This window comes from Chinchilla lanigera, unplaced genomic scaffold (genome assembly GCF_000276665.1).
Source record: "Chinchilla lanigera isolate Chin_1 unplaced genomic scaffold, ChiLan1.0 scaffold00007, whole genome shotgun sequence".
Lineage (NCBI taxonomy): Eukaryota > Metazoa > Chordata > Mammalia > Rodentia > Chinchillidae > Chinchilla > Chinchilla lanigera.
Genome location: NW_004955408.1, coordinates 3,606,637 through 3,628,141, shown reverse-complemented (window position 1 = coordinate 3,628,141; position 21,505 = coordinate 3,606,637). Strand labels below are relative to the sequence as shown.

Here is a 21,505-nt window from a genome sequence, read left to right as displayed (position 1 = left end):
GGCACATGGAAGAGGGCAACAGTTCATGGTAGTAGAAAACAGCAAAAGCAGCAGCAGCAAAATGGGAGAGTGGCAGGCAGAGAGCAAGCCTCTTTCTCTCCCTTGTATTATATGAAAACTACCTGCCCTAGGGTGGGTGTAACACTCACACCCATAATCCTAGCATTGGACCATGAATCAATCATGAACTTTAGAAACCCGCCCTGTAACTGCATGGAACTTTGGGAGGACATCCAAACACAAACCATAACACCCCCCAAGGGCCACATGAGGCTTTTGAGGCATATCCAGACATAAACTATAACATTCTGCCCCTGGCCCCCTAAAAACTCCTGTGTATTCCTTTATGCAAAAGGCATTTAGTCCGTCTGCGAGAGTTGCCAACATCGTAACAGTTTCAGCATTGCTGAAAAGTCCAAGTTCCAAGTCGTCTCTGAGATGTAAGGCAAACCCTTAGCTGTGAGCCCTGGTACAAATGAAAAGAAAGTTAAGCACTTCCAACATTCAATGGCACAAGATAGACATTTCCATTCCAAACAGGGATACAAAAGAATGGGACCAAAGCAAGTCCAAAATCCAGCAGGCATACATTAACTTCCATGTACAGCATCTGAGGCAATCTGTGGCAAGATGTGAATTCCAAAGGGCACCACCTCTGTGGCACTTCTGGTGGTAGTAGTTCCCATGGCTTCTCTCTGAAGCCTGCTTTGATCCCTCTTTGCAGCTTTCCTTAGATAATTCACATTCTTGGCATCTCCAAACTTCTGGGACCTCCACTGAACTTTTGGCTTCAAACTCAGAGCTTCACACATTGCCATCTCAAGGGCACACTTCCTGACCACCCAGGCCTTCTGAAATCTGGATGAAAGCCTTCCTGACCCTACAACTCTTCCATTCTGCATGCACCTAGAACTGGCACCATGTAGGTAATACCAAGGTCTGCTGTCAGCTGGAGCAGTAGCCAAGCTTCCATCTCTTTTGGCTATAGTGTTCAAGTGCCTGGATAACTGAGCACTCTGAATCCAATTCCCAGGAATAAATTTTCTAGACTGCTGCCATTCTGGAACATGATGTTCTGGGGCTTTCTTCTCAAAGAAAATTCTTTCACTTTTGCAATTTTGAGGATGCAAAGGCTGGAGTCCTGTTGCTTCTTGTGATGCCCTCAGGCCGTCTTTTCTATTCTCCTTTTCCATCTCAGTAATCAAGATCTCCTCTACTCTCTTTGCAGTCCACAGTTTTACTGGAACTTCCTTTCTGGCCAAACTCACAATATTTTGAATCATTCTGCTGGGCTCTTTGCTCTTGATTCTCAACATAAATCTGGCTAAAAGGCCCCAGTAGCCATGCCATTGCCTCAATATTAGATTGCCTTGAAATTTCGTCTGCCAGATTAATTAGTCTGCCATCCTTAATCTCAGTCTCAGGCAAAGTCTCTGGACATGAGCAAAATGTAGACAAACTTTCTGCCAAGCCATAACACACATTGCCTGGAGTTCAATAACCAATGCGGTTCTTCTTCCCAGCAGAAACCTGCCAAGCCTGGTCTTTACCATCAAGATTTCTATCAGTCTTCTGGTCTTCTGAGCTCTGACTGGAATCTTCCACACAGAACAGCCTAAGGCATTCCAGCTCTACTTTTTCAGTCAGCATCTCCAAACCTTTCCAATCTCTTCCCACAAGCCATTCCCAAATGTTCTTAAACCACCTGGTCAGGTATAGTCACAGGAATGACCCCACTTCTCTGGTACCAAATTTTGTCTAAATTAGGATTTACAAGGGGAAAGATTTAATACAGGACACACAATTTATAGAATTATTTTATAATATTCACCCAAAGAGTGCAGGAGATCTGTCTACACAGTAGAAAACCAAAGAATTCAGCTGAGGGCTTGGACCCCACAGCAGTGTCCTGTACAAGTCCAGCTGGAGACATAGAGTCCATGGAAATGTCCTCCATGAGCCCAGCTGGAATCCTAGAGCCCATAACAATGTCTCATGGAATGTCTCATCTCTGTATCAAGGATCTGCACTAAGAAGGCCCAAGGGTCAAGTGGTGGAAGCTAGAAAGTCTGCACCAGTGGGGTGAAGGATCTGTGCCAGCAGGCTGAGGATCTGAACTGGAGCCAGAAAATGATGCTCAAGGTAAGGATAAGAGCTCCCCTGAAAAGAACCGCAGCCGTCCTCAGCAACAGTGAGGATCCAAACTCCTCTGATGATGAGAACAGGTGAGTTCATATCAGAAAAACCAGTGAGACAAGCTTCTTCAGGAGAAACAACAGTACACCATCTTCCTCTTCAGGTTTCTTTTTATGTTGTTAGCAGTAATCCTCAGATGGGCCATCCACACCCAGCACCATGCTGATTCAGTTCAGCTGGGTGTTACAAGTTGACCATTAGTTAGTCTACCACAATCCACCGCTGGTCAACTTGATAACCAGACACATTTCTTTAAAATATAGTTTCAGAAGTGGCAGAAGTGTGAAATATAGTGGCAGAAGTGTGAAAAGTTAACATGTCTTGGCCTATTCAGATTTATGTTAATATAACAATAACATACACACAATTCTTATTGTGTATAAAATTGGTGTAGAAATTCTCATTTCTACACCAAAAGCAAAATATTTGAAAGGTGCTCAAAATTCAAGGTTAAAACCATGATACTTTGGCTAATTAACCTGATTATAAACATGCATCTAAAAACTACATTAAAATCATATTAAGAGAGCTATTACAATCACAATCCTTGCTTCCCATTAATTTTTAACAACAGGGGTGGCAACACTGACAGACACCCCAAGGGATCTCCTGCTCTTCAAATGCACTCTTCCCTCTGGTGAACGGCTGTAGGTCACTTTTCTTTGTCACTTTTCAATGAAACCATGTTCTCCTCTGTTTCATCCTTGCAATCCACAGCTCCACTGGAGCCTTCCCTCTTGCCAAATGCTTCAAATCATCCTGCTGGCTCTTTGCTCTTTATTTCAAACATAGATCTGGCCAAAAGCTCTCAACAATAACCACGCTATCATTCCAAAGATTGCATTGAAATTTTTCTGCCACCAAGACAAGATCTCCAAAAAAAAGATCAACTTTTTGCCAAAGCACAACATATACCACCTGGGATCCAGCAACTAATGCAGCCTTTCTAAATAGAAGCCCCCTGAGCCTCATCCTAACTGACAGCATTTCCATCAATACTCTGATTTTCCAGGGTCTGACCAAAATTTCCCATATAATTTACAGCACATGGGGGTTGCCTTTTCAGCCAGTCTCTCAAAAACTTTCCATATTAATCCCCAAGGTTCTTAAACTTCATGGTCAGGTATAGTCACAGCAATGACCCCACTCCTGGTACCAAATTCTATCTTAATTACTTTTCTGTCATTGCTGAGACAAAAAAAATACCTGACACCCAAAGTTAAAGGGGGAAGAGGTTTATTTAACTCATAGTTTATAGAGGTTTCAGTCCATAACTGGCTGGCTCCAAGGCAAGGTAACATACGGCAGAGGAGCAGTAGTTCATGGTCATGGAAGACACCAAAAGCAGCAAGAGAGAAGAGAGAGAGCAAGCCTCTTTCCTTCCCTTATATTGTATATAGGCTAGGGTGTGTGTGGCACTCACACCCTTAATCCAAGCATTGCACTATGAGCCAATCACAATTTCTAGATTCAGCTGTCTCCAAAAAGCTCAACTCCAAAAAGTTCAACCACATGAAGCTTTAGGAAGACACCCTGACACAAACCATAATAAGGCCCCTGTGTCTTGCTCCAGAGGTGCCTGGAGGCTGTGATGTAAATTGGTTGAAGTGGTGAAGCCAGCCAGAGCCTATCCCCAGCCTCCCCTCCCTGCCCCATCTTTTCAATCTCTTAAGGATGGCTCTGTCCTCTCAAGTTCCAGCTCCTTTACTCACTGGTTGGTCCTGATGAAATGCTCTGTCCAGTGGTGCTCAGCACTGCTCAGTGGTGACTGAGTCACAGGCTGGCAAGGACTGCTTGGGCTGACCTCACCTCCGGACCCTGCCACTGGATACCCCAACTGTGGCCACCTGGTGTGATCCTGGGCACTGTGTTGCTGGGACAATGGGGCAGAGCCATGTTGCTGGAATCCAGTGTGTGCCAGCTGGCCCAGAGGTCTGGGAATCCAGGTGCAGGGGGCCATGGGGATTAGAGGAGGAAAGGCCAGATTCATGCCTGTGAGGGTGGATGGACTGGAGCAGAGCCCATGAGTCAACCTCATGTCTAGGGTGGCTATTTTCTTGGCTCCCAAGAACCTTCAATATGCTTTCCCATTTCCTCTTCCAAAGCCAGATCCGTAGCTGTGCAGATCCAGGCTTAGCACTGAGATGTGGGAGGCAGAGCACTTGGTGGGAGTGGAGCTGAAATCCTCACACCCCTCATCTCTCAACGGCAAGCGCACTCATGTGATGTGAGGCCACGGAGAGGACACCAGTCAGACTGTGTGCTTCTCGAAAGATCACCAGGTTAATGGAGAGGTGGATTTGCTTAAGGACGAGTGGGGCTGTGCCTCTCCAAGGGAGAAGTCAGATAGCTACAAGGGAAAGGAGAATTTTTATGTGTTCAAAATAAAACAAGAAGCCATTTCATTACAGGGAAAAGAAAGAAAATAGCACATCTGGGCTTGAGGCACACTGAAGGTTGGAAAGGGCCCTCCCTGGCCAGCATTTTGGGACCAGCAGGCCCTGAGAAGTAGCTATGTCTTGGATTAAGACAAGTTGAATACAAAGAACTGTGACATTGAACTTTGAAGCATGAAGTATTGTTGGCCCTGAGAAGAAGCACACACATTTCCCTCCAAGAACCATGGTGTTCCAGAGCCAGAGAAAGATGGAACATTTCCATGAGGACTTGTGGACATCTATTATCCTAACACCAATAATAGCCCTTTTATTCTTATGCCTGATCTTTCTAGTTGGTGCCTGTCTCAAATTTGCTTCCTTAATATGTCGAGACTCTATTGGCGTCTTTGGGATTTTTTTCGTGGAATTTTTTTTTTGTGTTTGTGTTTTTGTGTGTGTTTGTTTTTTTTTTGGCCTGGTCTTGCTGTGGAGTTCTTGTTCTTCTTTCGCTCGGTTTTTGGCTCAGGCTGGTGTTTGATTTGCGTTGTTCGTCCTTGCTCGTGCTCCCGTTTGCTGGGCTTGCAGGCCTGCGCTGTTTCTGCTGTTTTGGGGAATGTTATTTGAGGCGATAGCTGGTATTGTGTTTTTCTGCCTCGTGTGTTGGCCTTTTGTTATTTACACAGTGTCCGTTTTTCTGCTCTTGTTTGGTATTGCTTTTTCTGCCTTTTCTAGTACATTCCAGTTGAATTAATGACTCAGTTTCAGTTTTTGCTATGTAAATATTTTTATGAATTGGTCGTATGATGGTGCTTTTCGGATGTTCGTTTTGTTTTTTTTCTTGTTTCGGTTGAGAAATTTTTTTTCACTGTGTTGTGTTTTTTGGTATTTTTTTGTGTTATGTATTGGTTTTAGTTATCTTCGTTTATTTTTGTTGATTTTTTTTGGTTTTGGTTTTTTGTTTTTTTTTCAGTTTTGGTTTTCGCACTTTTGCCTTTGCACTTGCCATGCGGGCTTCTGTGTCTCTGACTTAATTTCGGGGCCCTCTGTTTCTTGCGGCTGTTTTTTTGGGCTTTTTTTTTTGCTATATAATGTATTTCTGTCTTTTTTTTTTTTCTTGTAAATTCATTTTTTTCATTTTTGTGATTGGTAAATTCAGTTCATTTTCAATTAAAATTTATTTTTGATAGGTGTAATATACTTTAGGTTTGTTTTTTTTTTCTTTCCTTTATGTTTGGTCTACATGGTATACTGTTTTTCATGCGTTGTAATTTTTTTTTTTTTTTTTGTCTATTGTCTTTTATGTGCTCTGAATATTAAGTAGTTCTGTCTTTTGTTTCCTTGTTATATTCGCTGGGTTTTGTTGTTTTGTTTGGCATTGTATTTCGCTGGGCTTGGTTTTGCTTTTCTGTTTTCTCAGTTCTTCTGAGATTTCGGGTGGTGGATCTTTGCTGGTTCTTGATTTTCTTGGGTTTTTCTTTGTGCTCAAGGCCTGTTTGTTTTTCATTGTGTTGTGCTGTCTCTTTCTGTCCATAGGCTAAGTTGGTCTTTCCTTTCTGCATAGCTAATATTGAATTTATCATTCCACTGTTCTTTGGCTTATATTATTTCTGGTAAGAAAGAAACGATAGGGGCTGGGGGTTTAGCTCAGCGCCACAGTGCCTGCCTGGCAAGCGCAAGGTCGTGAGTTCGATTCCCGGCACCCGGAAGAAAGCTGCCCCAGCCAAAAAAGAAAGAAACGATAAATTCTACCATTGTTCCCTTTATGTAATCAGTCTTTGTTCTTTCATTGTTTCGAAGATACTCTCTTTGGCTTTAAGATACTTAACTATAATGTGCTTGGCTGTTGTTTCCTTTGTATTTGTCTTGCTTAAGGTTTTGTAACTCCAAGCTTCTTGGAATGGTGACTTAATTTTGAAAATCAGATTTAGAATCTCAGTCACTATTTTTAAAAACACTTTTTCGGTCTGGCCTCAGTCCCTTCTCTCTCTCATTGGGATTTCAGTTTTATGTATCGCTTGATATTATTTCAAAGTCACTTCATTGAGGCTGTTTGCTTTTCCCAGTCCTTTTTGTTTCCATTTAGATGGTTTCTAGTAACTTAACTCATGATCACTGGTCTTTTCTTCTGGAATGTCCAATATGGTTTTAAATTCTTCCAATAAGTCTCACTTAGTACATGGTATTTTTCAGACCTACAGTTCCATTTAGCTCTGTTGCTGTTGTTTGAGACAGGGTCTTGCTATGTCATTCAGACTGGTCTTGAACTCACTATGTAGCCCATGGCCTCAGACTCACGGCAATCCTCCTGCCTCAGCCTTACAAGTACTGAGATTACTGGTGTGCCTGGCTCCACTTGGTTCTTGTTTATAGTTTTCATTTCTCTGCTGAGATTTCTCTGCTTATTTGTGTCTGTCCATCTGGCAATTTAAAATTCTTGAGCATATTTATAATAGCTATTTTACTAACTAATTCCTCTGGATCTGTTTTTATAGATTACTTTTTCTCCTAGTTATGCATCATATTTTTCTTCTTTGTATGTCTGGTAATGTTTGACACTGTGTTGGGAATTGTGGCTACTTCACTGCTGTGAGCCTGGCTTTTGTTGTCTCTTTTACAGAGTGTTAAGTATTTTATTAGGCAGTAAGTTTACTACATGCTCAATTTGATCCTACTGGAGCTTGGTTATAGGCTTTATTCAAGCAGATCTAAAGTATTGCACACTCCAGGGATAAAGTAGTCTTATTCCTAAGATGAGGCCTTTCGAGGGTTTTAATTGAATGTCTAGAGCATTGAGCAAGGTCTTTCCACAAGGTGTTTCTTGAACAGGTGTCTGGATGGTGTGACCTCTGGAATTCCAGCTTAGTTCCATGACAGCAGAATGTGTCGGACCAATCCTTTTGCCAAAAGCCAATTTCAAAGTTAGACAGAATATATAAAACAGCCATTTAAAGGCATTAGAGAGCAACCAATACAGGTAAAAGCTGAGGATTCCTTGAGAAGAGAAATAACGTGTAGTAAGCGCCACATTTCCTGTCTTTTCCCCTAGGTGCATTTCATATATTGTTCATAAAGGAATAAGAACTGAGCAGAAAGCACCAGTCTAATGAGACTGATGATACAGAGGTCTGAGTTTGGGTTCCCAAAGAGGTGGGAGCTTCAGAGGGGAATTTTCAGAATGACACAGCAGAGAAGCAGCCCAGCAATTGCATACAAATTCCCCTGAATTTATTGGCCTGCTTTTAAACAGCAGGTTGGCGGCTAAAGAACTGTCCAGATTTTAACAGCCACAAAAATACCGGGGAGACAAATGGGAGTTCAAGTTCTACCAAGAAGAGGGCTTGGCAGACACCTAGTTTCCAGTGGAGTCCCTAGCGGCATCCCACCCTGAGAGAGAGAGGGCCATGTCTTACAGTAAGAGCTATGCTCTAGGGTAGGAACGTCTAGAGGAGTTCCGCGGGCTCCCAACAGACCAAAGCTCCAAGTGCCCTGCTGAACAGGGAGCACAAGCTCAATGCCAACCTGGAAACCAACAATTTTAAAGAGGTTTCGCCATTGTTTTGATCTTGCTTTACGCTTTGGCTAGATTTGATTTACTAAAGACCAGTTTTTTTTAAGAATGGGAGGGAGGGCTGGTCACACTGCTTCATAAAGTGAAGATTACCCTGTAAGAAGCCACTCCAGCAATAGTCATCAGCCTTCTCTCCTCAGCTGGCCTGCAGTGGTTTGGCAGATTTAATACTGTTTTGGAATTAAAATGTTTTAGGTTCACGTACCAGTTCCCCATGATGAATGCAATCATTGTATACTGCAAACATGTCCTAATAAAATTTTACAACTTAAAACTTAAAAAATGTCTGAACAGCAGAAGACCAAGCTTTGATAGGAGTTAGGTAATGTACTGGTGCGCTGCCTACCAGAAGACCACTCAATCCTCCTTTCTTTCTAGATGAAGATCACATCACACAGAACCTTTCCCACTTTTTATCCAAAATGCATTTAATCTAATTAAGAATCATGTGTAATGCTCAAAAATAGAATTAGATTACTGAAAATCACGAAAATAGGTAAACAATAGAAATAGATGTTTCAAACAGAGTACTACTCAGCCATAAAGAAGGATAATCTTGAGATATTTCTAGCTACGTGGATGCACCTTGTGACCATACTCTTAAGTGAAATAAATTGGACATACATGTTAAAATACTGCATTGTTTCTCCGGTGTGAGAAACCAAAAGTGTAAATAAGGACCAAAATATACAATAGGCATTGTGAAATGGGAAGGAAATGTTCAAATGAGAAGGGAAACTTGGAAGTGGGGAGAGGGAAAAGAAAGAAGGGACCAAGAAAAAGAGAATAGAAAGAAAAAATGGAAATACAGCTTTTGCAAATAAGAAGGGGAGGAAGGGCTGAAGGGAGGGAAGAGGAATGAGAAAAAAGAATCAAGATATATCATGGATAGGTACAAATTCCCTATGATGAATGCTATCATTATGTATAACTACAATGCACCAGTAAAAATATTTGCAATAAAAAAGAAAAGAAATAAACAAATAAAAGGAAAAGAAAACCAAATAAAAGGAAAAGAAAGCCAAATAGATGTTTCAGAAGTAAGAAACTTCAACTGAGATGATGAAAATGTTCAAGAAAATAGAGTGATTAAAAATATAATTTCAGGGGCTTGGGATTTAGCTCAGTGGCAAAAGCACCTGCCTGGCATGCGCAAGGTCATGAGTTCGGTTCCCGGTACCGGAGAAAACAACAACAACAACAACAACAAAAATATAATTTCAATATGTAAAAAGGAAGCCAGGTGTGGTTGTATACATCTTAATCCCAGTATTTGGGAGGCTGAGGCAGGAGGATTGCTGTGACTCTGGGGCCACCTTGGGCTACAGAGTGAGACTGTGTCTCAAAAAACAAAACCAAACAGGAATCACATAGACACAAAAGTAAAAATATGTGGAAAATTAAAAACCTGTGATGCAGATTTAACAGCAAATTAGATATTAACTTGCAGATTTGAAAAATTATAAGGGCAAAGAAAACAAAAAACCCAAGTTGGATAGGTACAAAAAGAACCACTTGTGAGTATATGATAGTAGAACAACTGAAAATCAAAGGGGAAATCTTCAAAGTAGTCCAAAAGGGGCATGAGGGAGCCACACTAACATTCAGTTCTCTTTTGAACAGATGTGATGGAATTTGTACACAACCGAATGACATTTTTTTATGCTATAGCGAAAAGCCTTACTAACATCAGTTTCTTTACCCAGGAAAAATAGCCTTCAAAATGAAGGCAAGTGAATGACACTTCTGACAAAGGCCTAAGTTGTCAACAGCAGAACGTCGCTGTGGAAAGTGGAAAGGAAATTCGTCAGGCTAAAGGAAAACGCTCTCATGGGAACTGTGGGAAGGAGGGGAATGATATTAGAAAGGAAATCTATGTGGGTAAAGTAGGTGACTACTGAGTGGCTGAAGTGCCAGTGTACTATCTCACAATAATACACCGTGGTGTTTATGACATGTTTGACAGACATCACATGTGTTATGAATTCCACAACGCATTATTGTGTCTCCTTTTGACTCAGCCTTTGCTTGTTCTGTGTCCTGTTATGGAATACCACCATTCTTCCGGACACCCGGCCCTTCCTGGCTAACTACGCAGGGAGGCCACACCCATGCCCCCACTTGACCTCAGCAAGTGAGGTGCCCCTTCTGGAGGCTCCGTCAGGCCCTGGGACTCACGGTCAGTTTTTTCATCTAAGTGCCTCTTCTCCAACAAAAACAAAACACACACAAAACACGCTGCATGCAGGCAGGGATTTTTTTCTGACTCATCCGTGTTCATGGGTTCCAGGACTGGACACAGAGGCTGTGACAGTGGCTGTTTATTGATTATGTGTGAGTGGAGAGAGCTCCCAAGGCCTGGGCTGGATCCCGTATGGAAGACTTGCAGAGCAGAGGGGCCTGCTGCCCTTCAGTGAAACAAGGGCAGCTGGCTGTTTCCCTCACAGTCAGTCCTGGAGCTAGATTAGTCACTGAGCGAGGCCTTCAGGTATAGGTTCTGGCAGCTTCCTCAAACCCTGCCTAATCTTTACTTGCTACTTTTCATTGGCTGAAGCCAACCAAAAGGTACAGGGAGGAGAACTTACTGATGTTGTCTGCATAAGCCAGCAGCCAGGGAAGTGAGATGGGCTCTGGAGGGGCAAGTGTTAGGTTGAGGTAAGCAAAGAACTCCAGATTAGTTACCCAATCACAGAAGCTCCCCAGAGCATCATAGAGATGAGAGCAGCCCGCCCTGCTCCTCTGGTTCGTCTCTCTCCTCAAAGGCTCGTGCTGGCAGGAGCCAGGATATTCTGGGCCTGTCAAGAGTCCTGCCAATGACTTTCCCGTCTCCTTTCCTAACTTCACTGCATTACCAGCTCTTGATTTTGGCTAAGGGGTCCTGTAGCCCGAGATGCCCCCAAAGCATCCAGTCAATTTAGCTGGCTGTGGAGGGCCCTGATGTCCATGGGCCGGGCAAAGACTCTTAGACCTTCCCAACACCATCCCTGCTTGCCCCTCCTTAGAGGTCCCGGCACTGGGTCCTTCTTTACGGTCTGGAAAACTTCTCTACCTGCACCATTGCTGATGATTACACAGCTATGGCCAGGAGTCTCCATGAAGCCCTGGCAAGTCGGGGAAATGGTGCGCCCAATCAGGGCCTGAAGGGCTGAGCAAGGCTGAGGCTGCTCCTTTCACTGAATGTCCCACGGTGGGCTCCATGCACCCTCTCGTGGCCATCTTCATTTTTGCAGGTGCAGCACTTGGCAGCGGGAGAGAACAGCAGGGGGATTCCCAAGGGATTCTCCCCGAAAGTCCCAAATGCCTGTGCCCTGGGACACAGATAGCTGTTGGAATACGTTTGGACACACATAGCTCTTCTGATGGAATACAGAGCGCCAGATCTGGTTGAGGGTAGAGCGTTAGCATGCCCTGTAGCTGTGGGGTGACTGCTGACCTGAGAGCACTGCTTGTGCCCAAGATTGCTGCCGAAATGATAGCATCTGATAGTCCAGCCGCTTTGAGAAAACCATCTTTCCACCTTCACCACTGGATCATTCAACCTTCAGCCACAAAGACACACTGTCCAAGCGGTCCCTCTTTCCCGGGGGCTTCAATTCCTGCAGATGGCAAACGCAGACAGCTTCCTGACTCCAGGCCCTCTGATACTGCTTCAGGGTCAATGCTAAGAGCAGAGTCAGAGGACAAAGGGCAAAGTTCAAAGGACAGAACCTCTTCCTCTTCTGTGAAAGAGCAAATCCGTAAGTTTATGCATGTGTGCAATCCTTCTGTGCATGTGCACACCCGCATACATGCATAAACATGTGCATGCAAGAGCACACACGTGTGTGTCTGTGTGTTGGTTGCCTGTGAACTCTCTCACCAAGTCATTCTGTTTTCATACACTACAATAAAAGGATCCTCAAGCTTCTCACAGGTTTATGCAAATGTTTGAGATGTGAAAACATGTAGAGAACTACACAAAAAGGAAATATAAATACTAAATGATGGATAAGACGGATGTGCTGTGAGGTAGCTAGGCCTCCAGGGAAATGAATGTGCTGGCCTGCTTGTCGTGGTCAGAGATGCCAGGCAGTGTCCCACAGGGACGGAGGACAAGGCTGGCCTCTAGTTCAGAGGACGGTGTCCACTCAAGGGACAAGGGGTGCATCAGGGCTGCGACCAGAACTGAGAGGAGTAGGGAAGCTGAAGCAGAAGTGAGGCCGCAGAAGGAAAAGGGTGCTCAAGGCGGGCGCGAATGGGCCTCAGTGGCACTGTGACCCAGGCTCCCGTGGTTGTGTGGCACTGTCTGTGGTATAAAAACCAGCAGAGATTCCCCTTTTCTAATCTCCTGACTTCCACCTACTGGACAACAAAGCCATCGTGTCTGTGACAGAGTGGAGCCTCAGGCTCCCACCATACACGACTGGCGCAGCTTGACCCGGCTGCGGTACTCAGGGATGGAGTCACTGGCTCCAGTCTCGCTCCACAGAAGTTATAAGGCACTTTGCAGACGTCCACCTTGCCAGCAAGATGAAGCACTCTCATTTAAAAATAGGATAGGGAAGCGAGGCCCGGGAAGGAAGGGTGGTGCTGCAGGAGTTAGTGCGAGCCTGTTATTAAAGGGGAGGTTGCCTTGCACTAGAAAGTCTCACAACTGAGGGAGCCAGACGTGGTGATTAGGATTCCAAGTCAGCACGAACCCGGAGGGTGCGGGTGTGTTTTCTGAGGGCAGCCAACTTTCCATTCCCCACTCCTTTGTTCCCTAGTGACTGTCACTAATTTCCTTTAGCACAGCCTACGCAGCTGACAGTGCTAAGGGGACCTGGATGAGAAATAAGCTTCATCCTAAAAGGGAGCGCAGAAGAGGGACAGAGCCCTCAAGTACTGTCCAATAATGAGTGAGTGAAGGAATACAGCCCTCCCTATTTTAGCACGTCTCTGATTCTTAAACCTATTCGTTCTATCTGTATGCATTGCTATTCCCCAGTTCCGGGCCCCATCAGCTGGCCCCAAGGCTGCACATGCCCCCTCCCTAGACACCACCAAGCTCTCTTCCTCCCCTTCCTCCCCCACCATAGACAAGGTGCTCTGCCTGAGTCCCAAATCTGACTCTGCTCCCCTCTTGCTCCACCCTGGGGTGGCACTGCCTGTCCTCAGTGTCAGATCCCAACCATTTTTTTGTGGCTCATGAGGTCCCGGGCAATCTAACCCTTGGGACTTCTGTAGCTTTATCATTTCTTACTCCACCACCTTGTTTTTGTTTGTTTGTTTTGTTTTTTGGGGTTTGTTTTTGTTTGTGGTAGTGGGAATCGAACTCAGGACCTTGCACTTGCCAGGCAGGTGTTTGTGCCGCTAAGCTGCATCCCTGGCACTCCACCACCTTCTGCTCTATGGCTCCTTGACATTTTGGTAACACCTGAAAAAATATAAAAACCGGTGAACTTTCAGCTCAGAAAGTGAACTTTCAGCTCTGAGCCCACCTCCATAGAAGCTCAGAGCTGAGCAAGTAGGGAGAGGGGCTATTGTGCTATAATAATAATTTTGAAAGTATGCAAATGTCAGGATTTGTAGCCACCTCACTTACTCCTGGCCCGTGGGTGTTCTCACTGTGCAGAGCACTTTGCCTCGGAAGGAGGCATAGTTGAAAGAAGCTAAACTCTACTATCACCGGCTACACCTTGGGAGGCACACTGTAGATCTGCTGGATAATTACAGCTCCTGAAGCCCGGGGATGCCCATAATGACAGCTCAATTTGTGCTGGCTCTGCCGTCTTGGGTGGCGGTGGCCTGTGGGGGAGGCCCTGGGAGGGGACTTCTAGTCATTCTAGGAGCCTCCTTTGGATTTTGCAGCCACTGAATGGTTCAGGGATTTGGGGGCTCTCTAGGAACCAGTTCGGCTCTGCCCAGCGTTGTCGTTGCCGGCCTTCTGAGAGTAGCATGGCTCTGAAGCACTAGGGTCACCACTAGGTGGCCCCACTCAAGCTGTATCTTCTGCCCTCTGTCTCACATCCAGTTTTTCCCCGGAGGAATCTGGGGGTGGGGATGGGGGTGAGGGTGGGTGGAAAGTTGACCCCAGGGTCCAGTGGACAGCTGAAGGTGCTGAAGGGCAGAGATGGGTATCAATATGCAGAATTCCCTTTGTAAATAGTATTGCTTGATCCTGGGGACCTGCTCTGGGAAACTCCATGGAATGCCAGGTATTCATACATCCCAACCAGGCCTCTCTAGCTGCTGAAGTGGCCACCAGGACCTGCAAAAGTCATCAGCAGTCAGAGAGGCCTCAGGGCCAAGCAGCAGAATGCAACCCTTTCCCCTCCCCAGGACAGAGTTTACTGTACAAGCAAGTTGGGGAAGGTAGGCAAGGTAAATGAACACAATAGAGCTCTTATGGGAAGCGGGTGTGGCTTTATTCATACAATGGATTTAGGAAAAACTGTTGTGAGTCTATGATGCATGATGGATTCCTCAAGTGATAAAACTAGTGTGCTCAGAGAGGTCTCCTGGAAGCCACAACAGTGTGCAAATGTGAGGGTGTCCATTCATGCACTTTTTTTTTTTTTTTTTTTTTCAGTTTTTTTCCGGTACTGGGAATTGAACTCACAACCTTGTGCTTGCCAGGCAGGTGTTGTGCCGCTGAGCTAAATCCCCAGCCCCATGTACTTTTGTTTATTGCTTCCTATGCAGGGCCTTAGTGCCAGACCCTGTGCTAGATCTAGAGACACAGTGATGAACAGGACAGAGGCATAATGGTGAAGGAAGTAAACATCAAATGATATCAGGTAGCGTGCCTGGAAGTCATCCGTAAGAAGCTGCGGGGCCTATGGCAGGACCTGACTCAGGCTGGGCCCAAGGAAGGCTTTCGAAAGGAACAGTGTTTTGGGAGGGAAGTGTTCCCAGGCAGAAGTAATGACACACTCAGTGGCTAGGCAACTGAAAAGTACACAGAGTGGTTGGAACATCAAGTTTGAAGCTGCACATGATATGAGAATGCATCAGGGCTCAATAAAGGGAACTGATAGTTGCGGGGAGACTAATATCTGTCTTTCCTTGGGGAAGTGGAACATTTTTGAGGGGTCCTGCATATGGAAATGACGTAATCCTAACCATGTCACTAACATAACACTCTGCCAGTGAAATGGAATCAGATGAAGGGGCTGAGCAGGAGTGGTGGCCCAGGATGGATTCTCCAGGTGAGCGATGACGTGTCCTAAATTTGGACTGTGGGGGCAGCATGGAGAGAAGGGAAGAGTAAGAGAGATCTACCAGGTGTGCTCTCCAGGGAGAGAATGCAGCACGGAGGAACAGGGAAGTGACTGGGGGACTTCCATAGATAAGAGAAAGTGCTGGGAGCAGAAGTGGTTTGGGGAATGTGGGGTATGGATGGATGCTTCATCTTAGTTGGCCAAATCTATGGTTGGAATTAGCCTAAGAGTGGTGTGGTGGCAAGGGAGCTCCTGTGGAGGACTACCCCAACTATCCAGGGATGAGGTAAGCTGGTATTTTGAAGAAAGAAGTATCACATGCACAAGGCAATAAATCTAAAGCATTTATTTAGAGAACTCATAGAGGAAGCAGCAAGCCAAGGAACACTTGAAGCCACCAGAAGCTAAAAGGGGCAAGTGCTATGGTTTAGATCTGAAATGCACCTCCTCTCACCCATTCTCATGTGTTCAGAAGGTGACTGAACCACTGGGGCACTAAGTCATCAGGGAATTCATTCATTGATGAATGTACGGTTAGGAGGGGACCCCACTTGGAGGTGAGTCACTGAGGCAGTGACTTGGAAGGGTACTGTCTCTGTATCCTGGCTCCTCCCCTCTCTCTGTTTCCTGGCTGCCATGAAATGAGCAGCTGTACTCCACCCAGACCTTTTCACCATGCTGTTTCTGCCTTGGAGCCTGCCAACCATGGACTAAAACTACTGAAATTGTGAACCAAAATAAACCTCTCCTCCTTTAAGTTATGGGTGTTGGGTATTTTGTTCCAGCAAGGAGAAAGTGACGAAGATAGATCTTGTTACCAGGGAAGCAGTGTTGTTGCTGTGACTGTACTTCACCATGTGGTTTAAAAGCTTTTGGAATTGGCTTATAGGAAGAGTTTGGAAAGGTTTGGAGAGGCCAACTAGAGAAGCCTTACCATGCTGCAGAGATTGATGGGAGACTCTGATCGGAGCTCAGAAAACTGCAATGCTCAAGTAGGAATGCAGACAGAAAAGGCCAGGCTCAGGAGCTTTCTGTTGGAAGTGACAACTCCATTGGAATTTGGACTACAGGACACATGTGTTACACCCTGGCAGAAAATTTGTCTTCATTTTGCCCATGTCTTAATATTTTGCTGAAGACTAAGATTTAGGGTGGTGGATTGATTATTCTGGTCAGCAAAATTTCAAAGCAGCTCAACATTCAGGATCCTGGTTGCTCCTATCTAGAGCTACAGTGAAAATCAGGAGCCAAAAGCAGATGTAAAACGTTTATAGTTTCATCAGAAAGGAAGCACCTGCAAGATTGAGGCCATGGAGAGTGTAGTTTCTGAAAATTAAAAAAAAATCCAAGTGCTTTGCATCAGGACAAGGAGAAAGAGGATTTGACGGCATCTCAAGAATCAGCAAGACCCAACAACACAATGTCAAATGTGTAGAGGTGCTAACCCTTGCTTTGAGAAGAGAGCCCCAGGGAGTCCAGTTCATTTAGTACTGCCTAGAAAAGTGTTAGAGACAGATAACAGGGCCAAGCTACTGCTTGAGGTGATGGCAGACTTCAGCATCATCCACATAGTGCTAGTTCTACAGACATGCAGGATGCAAGATTTGTGGGCTCAAAGAGGTTTCCACCCAGATTTAAAAGAAGACCTGGGAGGCCAGCCGATGTGTACCTGAGAGAGCTATACATGAGGCTATGAGAATGAAGGTGAAAGTACAGTGGAGAGCCCATGAAATTGGAGATGCCAGAAATATGGATCATGTGCTGAGGAAAGCCACAGGAAGCCAGTGGAGTCTACTCAAGACAGAGGCCATGTAGGCTGTAACTGGCAATGCTATAGGGATACACTGCCCACGCCATTTAGAACCCATGTCTTACTGCAACTTTCCCCAGGTATTGATAGAGAGCCCTTTCTGGTCCTCATCATAGTCCAGGAAGTTTATATTTGTAATCCCATGCAAAAGTTATTGGAACCCCATTGAGTTAATTCCAATCTACCACTTCTAGTGCAACCCATGGTGAGAGTAAAGACACTAAGGCATATTTGTAGTTATGGGGAGCCATCGCGTCCTAAGTCCAGTTACAATGATGGCTAGCTGGAACAAAGCCCTCGACCCAGGGCCAATCCTGGGTTTTATTCATTTGTGAAGAAAGGAGTGGCTTGGGGTTGGGGATATAGCTCAGTGGCATAAGCGCCTGCCTGGTAAGTGCAAGGTCGTGAGTTCGATCCCTGGTACTGCAAAAACAAACAAACAAACAAAAAAAAACAAAAAAAAGAAAGGAGTGGCGTGAGGATGAGCGACTGTGAGAATGGCAGGAAGCATGTGGGTGCTGTAAGCTGGGCTGAGCAGGAGGCTTGAAATCACCTCGGAAATATGCAGAGAGAAGGATATACAGAAAGAATAATCTGCGTAACACAGTTGAGAAGGTATTTAATGTTTTGGGGTCTGTGTTTCAGCTCTGATGTGTAATCTTTTATGCCCTGGGAAGTCACAGCCTCTTATCTTGGGGCTTGATCCCAGCCACAGTATGGAGCATGACTCTCCATCCCACCTCACCTGGATCACAAATAGGAGCTATGGGAGATCTGGAAAACACTGCCCTGTTGGCTGGACCGATTTGCATTGCTTAAAGCCAATTTAAGGGATAAGGAAAAGTCCTAGCCAGCTCTGTACATATTAATACATGGAAATAGGGCCAAGTTCAACCAAAATGGAGATGATCGCTCCTCTTTTAAGGAGAGTCACCCAGGTGGTTCTACACAGTGTTGGGATTCCAGGATTTACTCTATTGGATATTGGTCTTGCTTTTTTTCTTATTTCTTTCTATTCTCTATTTTTCCTTTTTGTAAAGGAAATGTTTATTCTGTGCCATTGTATGTTGGAAGTATTTTACTTTCTTTTTGATTTTTATAGGGCCTAAAAGATAAATGTTTTACTTGAGTCTCAGAGAAGACATTGGACTTGGACTTTTTAGCAATGCTGTAACTATTAAGACTTTGGTGACTCTTAGAGATGAACTAAATGCTTTTGTGCAATGAGATGGACATGAGTCTTGGGGCAAGGGTGGCAAGGGCAGAATATTATAGTTTAGATCTGAAATGCTCCCCCTATATTATGTGTTTGGAAGGTGGTAGTATCATGGGATTCATGATACACTCATCAGTGGATTCATCTGTTGCATTCAGTAGCTGAGTGTATTGTTCAGGAGTGGGGCTGGTTGGAGGTCAGTCATTGAGGACATGGCCTGGAAGGTTATATCTCCCTGCCCTGCTCCTCCCTGCTCTCTCTGCTTCCTGGCTGCCATGGGTGGAACAACTTTCCCCTGTCACACCTTTGCACCCTGCCATTTAGAGGCCTTGGAACCAGTGGGCCATGGATGGAAACCATGAACCAAACTTCTCCAGGTTGGGGGTGTTAGGTATTTTGTTCCAGCAATGATAAAGTGACCAAGACAGAAAGGAAGCATTCTCCCCTATGTCCCTCAGCGGGAATATGGTCCTGTAAAAATCTTGATTTCATACTTTTAGCTTGTAGAACTGTGAAGTTGACTTCTGCTGTTTTAAGACATACTTTGTGGTAATTTGTTATGGCATTCCTAGGAAGTGAATAGATCAAGGGAGCAGGATAGAAGCTGAAGATCTTATGCTATGGTCTATATGGAGGAAACAGGACCGTAAGGCCAAAATTAGAGGTGGTATATTCCAGGTAGGGGCAATTATAGGGACAAGACACGTGAATAAATAAGGGGTCACCTCCTGCAAAGCAGGGGGCAGTGGAGACCAAGAAGACATTACCCTCAGCAAATCCTTGCTCCTCTCAGCGGCTCCGATTTCTTGGAGGCTATGTGCCTGATAATGGGATCTTGAGCTTCTGGGACTCTGAGATCCTGTGGAGACCTTACTCATACCTTTGGCTGCCAAAACCTACTGCACCGAACAAGGTCTATAGAAGATATCCGTCCCTTTATGTGGTCAGCAAATATTCTGAGTCAGTTTCTGTAGTGGACGCCAAGAGTATGGTGATGGACAAAGGCTCCTCGAGCTCCAAGCTGGTGAGGGAAGACGGTATTTACTTATTCAACTATCAACTGTGCAAGTGTCATAAAGCACATAGGGACCTGAAAGGCTGTGATGGCAAGTTCTGACCTGGTCAGGGAAGTCAGGAGAATCCTTCTGTTTGAGAGAAACTGAAGGATTCTGAAGGCTTTAATAAGGGAGGGGGAAACTCTTCTGGATGGGATAGCGTGTGTAAAGGCCTGAACATGGTGTGGAGGGATCGGTCAGTTAGAGGGACCAGAGGAATGTCAAAGTGCTCTAGTGATGTGAGCAAGGGCCAAACCATGTGAGGCCCTATAGACCACTTTTAGGGATTTTCCTAAGAGCAGCACACTTTCTTTAGCTGCAAGTGATGAGTGCATGGCTGCATTTGTGAGGATCACTGGGACTGTCATGGGAGGAGAGGCGGGAGGGAGCAGACACGGAGAGGCAGCCGGCCGAGAAAGTGCTGGGATCACTCAAACGAAAGAGGATGGAGGAAAATGGTGGAGTAGAGAGAGATTTGGGTGGCAGAACTAAACAGACTTGGGATATAGCTGGATAGGGTGGGGGAATGAGGGAGAGGGAGGAGCTATGTATGCCTCCAAGGCTTCTGGCTGTGAACCGATGGGAAGTATCTCCTCAGCAGCAGGGAGTATGGCGTGTGTAGAGTGGGGGAGAGGGGAGAATAGGAACTCACCTTTGGACTTGCTGCTACTGAGGTATGTGTGGACACTCACCCGGAGAGGCAGGCTGGGAAGTAAGTTTTGTGAGTCTGCAGCTCAGGAGGAAGGACAAGGACAAAGAGTAATTTGTGAGTCATCTGTGTAGAGGAAAAAATTACAGAAAAAGAAGAGGAAGGAAGCGACCCTAGGCCTGAGCTTTGAGGAATCCCCCACCACTGCTGACTAGTGAGCAGAGTGGCACAGAGGGATGCCAGGAAGAAGCCTGGGCAGGGGTGGCAAGGAGCCGAAGGAGGAAGGAGCGAAGTGTGCACTTGGGGAGGAGAGCGGGGAGGACCACAAGTTCAAACCCAGCCGGGGCAACTTAGCAACTCAGGGAGAACACCAAGGGGGATGGAGGTGATCTCAAGAGACTGGAATGTTCCAAGAAGGGAAGGTCACTGCTGGGGTGTCAAATGCTGCTTGGGACCTTGGCAGGAGATTGAAGAACGGTTGTCCAACTTCAGACTTTTAGAGATTATTGAGAATCACTAAGATCCGGCTTTGTGTTGCTAGGGAGCTTGAAGGCTAAATGCAGGGTCTGAGGAACAGGGAGAGAGGCTTTCCTGCTCTCTGGGGTTGGAGAGACACCCAGAACTGGTGAGGTCAGATGAGGGTTTTCGTTCCATAACAGAGGCTTGAAAATGTTTGTGGGCCAATGGGGAAGATCCAGTTGAGAGGAAGAAATGGAACATTCAGGAGAGAGAAGGGTGATCCCTGGGGCAAGATCCTGAAAAGGCACCGGGATGGGAAGTTCTGAGCAGGTTTCTGCGGCAACACGAGGTAGCAGATGTAGGAAAGTTTCCGTCTGCTTTTGGCTGAGCTCTGAGCGCGGCTGATACAGATGGAACAGGTTATATTTCATGTGTGCCGTTTTCCCGCGTCTGTCTTGCCCAGGTCTGGGCTGCCCGCCGGGCCAGTGTGCCACAAGGAACATGCACACTGGGCCTGGGTGGAGGCTGGGCATGTCCAGTTCCGGGCTGTGCTCCCTGATGAGATTCTCAGGCCGCGCTTCCCCTCATTCATGAGAAGCAGGTTCACAGAGCAGGCGTGGGAACCGCTGGCCGCCAGGGCTTCCTCCTGCTCAGGCCGAGCTCTGCCCTTCGGGCCTGCGTGCCGAGGATAGTCTGGGCAACCGGTCGGCCGCTGCGCCCCCGGGCGTGGCATCCTCTGCCTGCCCCGGTTCGGTGGCTTCCTGCTCCGCAGTCCCCCGCGCTCACCCACCAGCGGTGCCCGCGCCTGGCAGGCTGGGTCCGCAGGCCCCGGCTCCATCTCCAGGCAGGAGCCCCAGGGCCCCGTGCCCCTCAAGCCTTGCCCTGGGGTCTGACCCGCCCGGGGGCCGCAGCCTCCTGCGACCTGGAGGTGAGAGAGGGGCGGTGACGGGGAGAGGGTCCTGTGCCCGCAGCGCCCCCGAGGGGCCGGGCAGG

The 21,505-nt window shown here is 46.1% G+C and overlaps 1 protein-coding gene across 2 annotated transcripts in view; it reads left to right on the top strand.

The window, feature by feature from the left end:
* The first annotated feature begins 21,126 nt into the window (after positions 1 to 21,126).
* Positions 21,127 to 21,505, top strand: part of P4ha2 (prolyl 4-hydroxylase, alpha polypeptide II) — a 32,156-nt gene continuing 31,777 nt past the window's right edge. For both annotated transcript variants that reach the window (XM_013508292.1, XM_013508286.1), the window contains exon 1: positions 21,127 to 21,440. The gene's annotated coding sequence lies outside the window, so the exon portion shown is untranslated. The remainder of the gene's footprint in view (positions 21,441 to 21,505) is intronic.